Source organism: Myiozetetes cayanensis, unplaced genomic scaffold (assembly GCF_022539395.1).
Source record: "Myiozetetes cayanensis isolate MyiCay16 unplaced genomic scaffold, myiCay2020 scf4, whole genome shotgun sequence".
NCBI lineage: Eukaryota > Metazoa > Chordata > Aves > Passeriformes > Tyrannidae > Myiozetetes > Myiozetetes cayanensis.
The window spans coordinates 53,278,945-53,287,607 of record NW_026087631.1 but is presented as its reverse complement, the minus strand read 5'-3'; the positions used below and the strand labels follow the sequence as shown (position 1 = coordinate 53,287,607).

The following is an 8,663-nucleotide window of genomic DNA, read 5'->3' as shown; positions in this document are numbered from 1 at the left end:
CTTGGATCGATACCAATTTTGTCTTGCTGAAGCCCACAGAGGATGCTGGGGCTAGAAATCAGGAGCCACTGATTCCTCTGTCTGTTGCTAAACCGTTAGCTCATGTCTTTCTATTAACATCAGGAGTATTTTTAGAAATACTCCATGTTACTTTTTTCACTCACCCACCCAAATATATTTGTTTTCTCTTGACCTATTGGCTGTAGTTACTGTAGTTACTGCTTTCACCTTTTACAGGAAAAGTGACTGACTTGTAGAGATACTGAAGCTTTCCTCTTGATGTCTCCTGACTGTAAACTAAGGCCAGGCTACCACAAAAACAGCATCTGCCATCCTTTCTTCTGATTATCACTGTTTCTTAATCCTTAACTTTTACTAGGCCAATTAATTTTCTGTGTCTTGTCTGGTGCACTGTGTTAAAAGAGGATCCTTTTTGCTTATAAATATTTTAATTAAAGGTTAACTTAAATATCAGGGTTTAACAGCCTCTAGAACTCAATTTACAATATGTTGATCTATCTGACCTGACTAATCATGCTGTGGGCTAATTAGCACCATGACGAGCACAGAGTGCTAGCTGGGGGCATGATGGGAGAGGAGGAAGCTGTACCCTGTATAGGGAACCCATTTTGCTCAGTGATACTGGGAAAAGCACAGCTTTGCTTGTGGTAGATGCTAGTGTTGTGAAAGGTCAGATGACCTCCTAGTTTAGCCTGATGCCTGTGGAAGTTTTTTCCCTGAATCATCTGGGATTCTTTTTCAGCAAAGCTTCCACTTTTTTATGAATATATAATGGAGTGACAAAAATCTAAACATTTCATAGGGAAAGGGCTGTTTCCCTTAGTTCCTAGACTGAAGACATTACTTCTGTATCCACCTGGAAATGAGATAATGATATTGTATTAGATCTGTGAAAGCATAAAAACCCAGAAGCAGTTCGTAAAACAAACTGAATTACTAGGAAGGAGGATAAAAGGTACCTACTTGTGATGCTGTATTAATCCCTGGTGCGCCCATATGCTGGATAGTCTATGGAATTCTGTTTCCATGTCTCAAATGGGATATGGCAGAAGTCAGAAAAGCCCAGCCATGGGCACAGGATGACAAGAGGCAAGGCCCAGTCTCTGCCCAAGGCATGAGAGAATTTTACCTTGAAGAGGAGTTGACAAGGTGAAAGGGCTCTGTAGACACCTGAAAGCCACAGGTAGTGGGAGGAGGAAAAAGAACTCAAGGTCTTTTTCTTCAAATGCTGTACCACATGAATGTGGATCTTCATGTCATCTGCAGTTAAGCATGGGAACTCTTGGGCACAGGCATAGTAGCAGCTTGGTGCTAAAATATCGCTGTAATGTAAAAGGCACTGAGCTTCTGAAAGCAAAAGTCACTAAAAGCTACTAATGACAAACCCAGTTTTCATGGCTGAGGACATCCTGGGCTGCCAGCTGATGCCAGGACAGTGTTTTCACAACACACTTGTTCAGCCCTGCCCTAGCACTGTTTTTTGGCAGCTGTCAGTGATGGGACACGAGATGAAGATTTGATCTAATCTTGTATAGCACTTTCTATGCAATAACTTCTTGAAACTCTTTACCTGCTTTATTTTAATGCTTTCTCAGCAGAAAGTGTTTTCCAGAAAGAAAGATTTTGTTTCAAAGAATAAGACAGTTCCAAAGGACAAAAATAAATAATAGCTGAAACCTCAATGAAATGCTTAGAATTTATTCTTTGAACATTTTTCCTCAGTATCAGGGTGATGCTTTGTAACCCAGTTGATCAGAGCTGTCATTGTGAGAGCCCTCATTGCCTGCTCAGTCAGGTACGTAGGAGATTTCTCAGTTCCTAAGCACTCGTTTTAAAAGCCTATTAAAAATTGTTCTAACACTTCTTAGTAAGAAAGGTTTCTGCACAGAGGACTGTAGTTTGTTTCAATGGGAAATGGAAACCAACAATTCTCCCTTAAAAGAGCCTTTTCAGTTTACATATCTTTTTTTCTACATGCACTGTATCAGACTACTAGCTGAACTGCCCTTCAGACATACAAGTATAAAACATAACAAGGGTTATACCAACAGCTGTGTAAACTGTAGAATACAAGGTCTGTATTTTTCTTTAAAAATTGAATTTATGGGATAGACAGTCAAGAATTTTGCACTGATTGTAAAAGGGAAAAGGTATAAATCTACCAAAACTGGAAATCCTGTATTGTTCATGGAATCAAAGGTTTTTCTTGAATCCAGCATACGCAGGTAAGGTAAGGCTCTCACTGCTGTTACACCAGGGTGAAGAGAACTAATGAAGAACTAATGAAGCCATCAAAGGTGCAGCTTCATGGAGCCACATCAGGCTACCTTTGTTGCAATGGTCACAGCTCAGGATCTGACACGAAGTTCAGTCTGCAAAGTCTGTTTGGAAGCAGCTGCAGATACCTATAAAATGTAGCTTCCAGATTTAGCTAAAACATCTCTCAGATTGGTAAGAGACAAGAGATGGGATCAAATGCTCATATCCTCACCAACATGTTGTCTACTGGCCTGGTTCAAGGAAGCTGCTATTTTCCTCTTGGAAAATTCCTAAGGGAGTGTGAGCATAGTAAACAGAGGCTGCTTCACCATGGGGACAGGCGAGGGGATCCCTGCAGAATACAACCTGCAATTAAAAGCCTCTGTGACTGGTGAAGGGGAACCAAAATTGCACTATAACCTGCCTCCTGTCATCTGTCTATACAGAGTACCCTGCTTGTACAGACTAGAAGAAACAGGGCCACCAATCTTTTAAGGGCTGAAGGATACTGCACGGCTTTTAGCTTCAGGGATGCGAACAGTTGAGTTTGTTGATTGCCACTCACATGGGGTAGCCTCTGATGGGAATCCATCCCATAATGACAGCAGCACAGGTCACTTGAGCAGGCAAGGATCTGACCTAGGAGCCCAGACATCCTGAGGTTTACTGCAGTGAGATTGTCTGTGGAGGATTCTTCTGCAAACACCATCTGAGTTTGAATGTGCAGATCATTTATGAAAATCTTAGTGGTGGATGACAAAATTCACTTTTACTGGTGACCAGCTGACCAGAGAAGCAGGAGGCTATAGTCTGGTCACTGAGATTTATGGTCTTAACATGATTTGCTTCTGAATCCAAGATAGATAGCTGCCAATTGCAAAGGGAAGGGGAAATGCCCTCCTTCCTGATGGCAGTGGAATTTTCTTCTGATAACATTTTGTAAGAATTAATGATGGTTTTCCAGACAAGTCTCTGGTGCAGTTACCTGCTCTTTTGGGAGCTGTACAGAACATTTTGTTACTCTGTTTAATGACTGAGTCCTGATGGTGTTACCTGTTTACACGCATGCAGTCTTTGCTCTGAAGAGCTAATGGTTTATATATGGACATGTAAACATTTAGCTTTACTAATGAAGTAGGACATTCAGCTATAATATTTCCCAGGTATGTTGTGTGACCAGGTCTGTAATCCTGGTAACTGCTACAGTCTTCTAAGTATCTACAACTGCTTTGAAACTATTTTCCCCTTCTGATTTTATTTTTTACAGCACTGAATACTCTCTAGTTTCTTATCCCATGCATTGACTATACTTTCGTTTTTATGTATTTCCATGAAATTTCTTATGTTAGGTTTTAGGAAGCTTTTTTTTTTTTTTCCCCTTTGCTGGGAAGACTCTAGTTGGAAACACTCCAGTTCCTTGAAAGAATGGGGATTTTTCCAACAGGCATCTACCTACTTCTGGTGGCCACACAACAGGGAAAAGTTGTGCTTAAGGGTTTGCATAGTGGACCCTTTATCACATTGTACATTGCTGAGATGTGGGGAAAGGAGGGAAACCGGGAAGATGGACAGTGATAATGAGCAGGAGGAGGCCTGATAAAGGAGAGCTGACAGGTGATAACGACTGGTATCATTAGAGAATGAATGAGGGAAGAACAAAGAAATGAGGGAACATCTGGAGTGCTCTTATATCTTTGCAGCAGTTGGGTGTCTGGAGTGATGCCAGTGTTACCAGTAGGCAAAGAGGACTCAAGGGACAATGGCAGCAATTGTTGGACATGGGGTTAGGTGGCTACAGGGGAGGAGGAAAATGTCTGAGCTGTGCACTGCCCCTGGCTCAAGGCCCCAGCAGGGAGGGTTCTCTTCCCCACACTTCTCACTGACTCTGGATGCCTTCCTTAGGCTTGCTGGTTTGGTCTTTCTTCTGGTGGCATTTCTGTTTACTGTATGTGCTGGTTTCTGGCTGGTTGGTCATCATGTCTCTTCTTGTGGTGCATAGAGTCTAAATGCTCACTCCAGGGATGTCCAGCTCTCTTCAGGCTGGTTCCTAGCCCTGTCAAGAGAGGAGACTGAGGAGGTTGTCCTTGGAAGCACTGTGCTGTGCCAAGCCCCTCTCAGAGCCCTTCCTGATCACCCACACTGGCCTCTCTTGGAAAGAGATGTGTTACTTGGACCTGGGAGTCAGATCTGCAGCCGCTGTTGTCATGGTTTGTAACTAGTCCATAGGAAATAACTGAGTTATTCCTACCTCAAGAGCTTAACTCCTGACACATCTTTAAAGAAAAACAGGCAGTTTTTATATAAAACATCGAGGTCATAGCATAGGCCTAGAAAATTGCTATATTGTTTATTATTTTTTAAACAGCAGGCATTTGAGTTTTTTACTATGAATTCAGCTGGCTTCTGCCTCTAGACATTTGATCTTGTTAAGCCTCTGCCTGCTGAAGAGTTTTCTGCTAATGGTAATCACTTGCCCATGCAGCTACTCCCTAATGGGGAGAAAATCACCTCTTAACCTTTCCTTTGCTAAACTGACTAGACTGTGCTTCTTTGTAAATAGTTTTTCCTGGACTTCTTGTCAGTCTCCTCATTTTCCTCTGTGCCTTTTTCAATGCTGCAACGAGTCCATCACAGTGGTTCCCAGCAGAGGTGTGGCATTCCATAGAGGCTGTATAAATGCCACATACAGCTATGGGGTTAGTTACACCTTCCTCCTTCATCTGCTCATAGTTCTGTGCTTATTGTTTGTTTTGTTATGCATGCTGGCAGGGCAGGGTCATTGGTTTCACCTGCTTGACTCTGAATCTTTTTGTATTCTGGGTTTCCAGACTATGACTGTATTTGTGTGTCCTATTCACTCCTCCACTCCTACATGTATATCTATAGACACAATGCAACATGTTAGTATGAAATTGTATTACCTTTGGGATGTAGATCCAACAGTAACCATGAGCTGATCTATTCAGCAGTCTGCCAGTTCTGCCTCATCTTCCAACTTTTCCAGTTGTATGTTTTTCATCTAAATGAAAATATATCAAATAGCACTGGACTGTGAACAGACTCCTTTGGCCCACCAGAAATGCCTGCATTTATCATTTATCTTCGTAACTTTGAGATCTAGCAGCAAATGGACATCTCAATATGAATCTGCCAAGCTGATACACAAAGGCATCTACTGGTCAAGCTTATACTGGTGGATAGGTTTTATCCAGTGTCTCACACAAAACTGGCCTGAAAACTCTGCTGAAGTAATGCTTGGCAGAGATCCAGGATCTGTGTTCTTTGTTATTCATGTCAGACTTCAGATCATGACCAGTCCCCTATGGTTGATTAACAGTAATTTTCCAGGAGTTAAACTATGAAGTATGTTATGAAGGCATGTAAAAAAAAAAAAAAAAAAAAAGAGAGAGAAAATCAAAAGGAGCCCTTTCTGGTGCTGGTAGCAGCAAAGTAAGAGCTGCGGTGTCTCCAAGGAAGGCATGAAGATAGAAATGCAAGCTTGCTAGTCTTGCATCTCTGTAGAGGACAGACACAGATTTTAGGCCAGTTGGTCAGACCACTTACTGGTCTGAGCTCATTGCCCAGGTCCTGGTATTGCTGCCACCCAAGTATCTGGGACCAACTGTGTGGTAGTTAGCTTTGTCCTTGCTGCCCTCCAGCCTCATCAGGTGGGCGTGAAGCACCCAGCCAGGCCCAGGTATGCTTCTGCCTGCTGCTTTCTGCACAAGGCACACAGCATGCTGAGGGCAGCCTGCAACTGTGGGTGAAAGTAAAGGCTTGGTAGCTCTAGCAGAAACAAGCAGATAAAAGCCTGCTTTGCGGCAAGAAGGGCAGCTGGCATCTTGGAGAGTTTCAGGATGGAGAGGGTCTGGGAAAGACACACATGGTGACAGTACCATCTGAGGATGAGCAAGGATGCTTGAGCCTGTGTAGTGGAGCAGGAGGACACAGGGCTGAGGGAGCAGGCTGGGGTTGAGTTTGAACTGGAGACTGTGCTGAAAGAGTGGAAAACATCCAGAGAATCTCATGGAATAATCCTGTATCTCTGAATACATAATTCTTTATTCATGAAAATGTCCCAAGAAACACTGTCAAAAGAAGAGGCTTTCACTATGGGAAAAGAGGTATCCCAGGTAGCACATCACAAACTTCAGGCAAAAGTCTTCCATTCCTTTTAGTGGAGAGAAATAAAAGAAAACTAGACCTGGGAACTGAGAGGTGAGATTTTGAACAAAGGAGAAGTTCAGTGCATTTGTGCCATTGAATGATTTATAACTTCTCAGCTCTATAGTGGTGAAGATAATAAAATAGAAATAGGTCACCGTGGATTACAGGTAAATGATCACTGGGTGGTTGCATGTACTGTGTCTTTTTTAAGGTATTTACTTAGAACTTCACTGATTCAAGGTATTTTGCATGTACCAGTGCTTTTTGTGAGGTTTTACCTTTCATGTGACAGCTCAGTTATCTATAAAGTCAGTGCAAACAGCTAGTGCTTTTTTCTCCATAGACATTTAGTTTTGAATTACTGGCCATCAGACTGGGACCTGCCGAACCTCTCCTTCCCAATGAACTGTGGATTGACTGCTATTTCTGCTCTTGGTTTTACTATACCTATCCTGCACTGTGGGTTCTTCTGCATATTGGTACTAAAACAAAGCTCAGACAGTCTGAAATGACTGATCATTTATCACTTGTGGAAATGAATATTCATATAAACCCTTTTATATTTTATTCTATTACATGGTGAAAAAACAAACTTGAAGAAATAACAATAATTAAAAGGAAACAACCAGCCAATCTACCAAACAAAAAAACCAAAGAGAAACACACACAGCCACACACAACAGCACCCAGTTATTTCTTGTAGAATGTTTTCTAAAGACAGAAAAAAAATACAAATGTCTTATTAAAAAATATTCCTTATCTCAGAGGCAACATAAACAACAATATGATGTGGCAGTTTCTATAGTGACTACGTGCTTTCCTTTGGAAGTTCACTAAGCAGTCAGACAAAACCAGAGTAACTGGCTGTGGTAGTGTGTAATTATTTCCCCTCATCCTCCCCCCAAAATACTGAATACACAGATTTTCTACCCTTGAATGGAAATGCCCCTCCTTGCAAAAGAGCCTTTGTTGCATGAGATAAAGGAGGGGGAGGTGTCAGAAACAGCTTAGCAGTGGTGTGGAGTGCAGAAAATTAGTCATCTAGCTGAACTGGCTTCTGGCTTGTGGTCTGGCATCTGGCTGGCTCCAGCGGGACCTTCTGTGGGACTGCAGTCTGTCAGGCATGCCATCCCTGCCCACGAGGCATCACAGCCTTCTCAGCCTCTTTGTTGGAGGCATATCACCAAGCAGAATAACATAAAGAACATTAACGAAAGCACAGAGTTACACTTGGACTTCCCGAAAATCTCTGGACTGCGCTGTGGAGTGACACAGAGCACAGTTACAGACCTTGAGAGAGAGTTACATGCTGGTACTTTCAAGGAAAATAAAAAGAGAAGTGCTGGTGTTTTTTTCAGTTTTGCTCTCCCCCCCCTTCTCCCTCCAAGCCCTTTGTTCTCTTCCAGCATCTTTTTCTTTTATTTGATAGGCATTTAACAGCAACACTTTTCTGCTTTGTGATATGAGCACTTTTATTGTAGAGCTGTGACTCCTGCTGTAAGATTTCAGCTGACTTTTATGAATGCCTGGTTGAGCACTAATTCCTGGGGAACAGGGAATTAGAGATGGGCTCAGCAGAAGTTTAATTTTTTTCCCTTCATGGTCGCTCCTACTGTATTAGTGGTGTTCCCCTTGAAGTTGTCGCTCAGCGTTCTGCAACCTGCCAGACAATCCCCTGTGGTTGATTGACAAGAAGGGAATACAAGCACTTTAGTCATGTGGAAAAAAACCAAACAAACCATTTGGTGTCCAAAGAAATATGACTCACCTGACAGCAAAGACTGCAGTAACATTGAGTTTGACCTCACCTCTAAAGCAACACTGTTCCAAATATGTCCTGGCTGGTTGTGAGTAAATAATTCAGTGATGCTGATTTATTTGATTTGTTTCAATGCTCCTTCTTCTTAGAGAATGGTAGGGTGACAACCTTCATTTCCTATCCTTGAGTTTCTCAGTAAAACGTCACCCTTCTTCCTGAACTCTGGATTTATGCCAAACATTTTGCTGCGAGAATTCGGTGTTAAGACTGAAACACGTTGACTAGACCATCAATCCAATGGTCCTGCTCTGTTGTGTTCAGGGTTTCATGCCTTTTCTAGATGGATATAGCTTGTGATAAAAAAGCTTGAGAGATGCTTGTCTTTAGAGAAGGGTGTTTGGAGTATCAAACCTGTGAATTTGAAATTTGCTCACTGTAAGTATCATAAGAAAAAAGT

At 42.1% G+C, this 8,663-nt stretch overlaps 1 long non-coding RNA gene across 4 annotated transcripts in view; it reads right to left on the bottom strand.

Annotated features, from left to right (window-relative positions):
- Nucleotides 1-7,005: 7,005 nt before the first annotated feature.
- The window catches only part of LOC126647424 (uncharacterized), a 42,591-nt gene continuing 40,933 nt past the window's right edge, over nucleotides 7,006-8,663 (bottom strand). For all 4 annotated transcript variants that reach the window (XR_007630588.1, XR_007630590.1, XR_007630591.1 and 1 more), the window contains one exon: nucleotides 7,006-8,617. This is a non-coding gene — a long non-coding RNA (uncharacterized LOC126647424). The remainder of the gene's footprint in view (nucleotides 8,618-8,663) is intronic.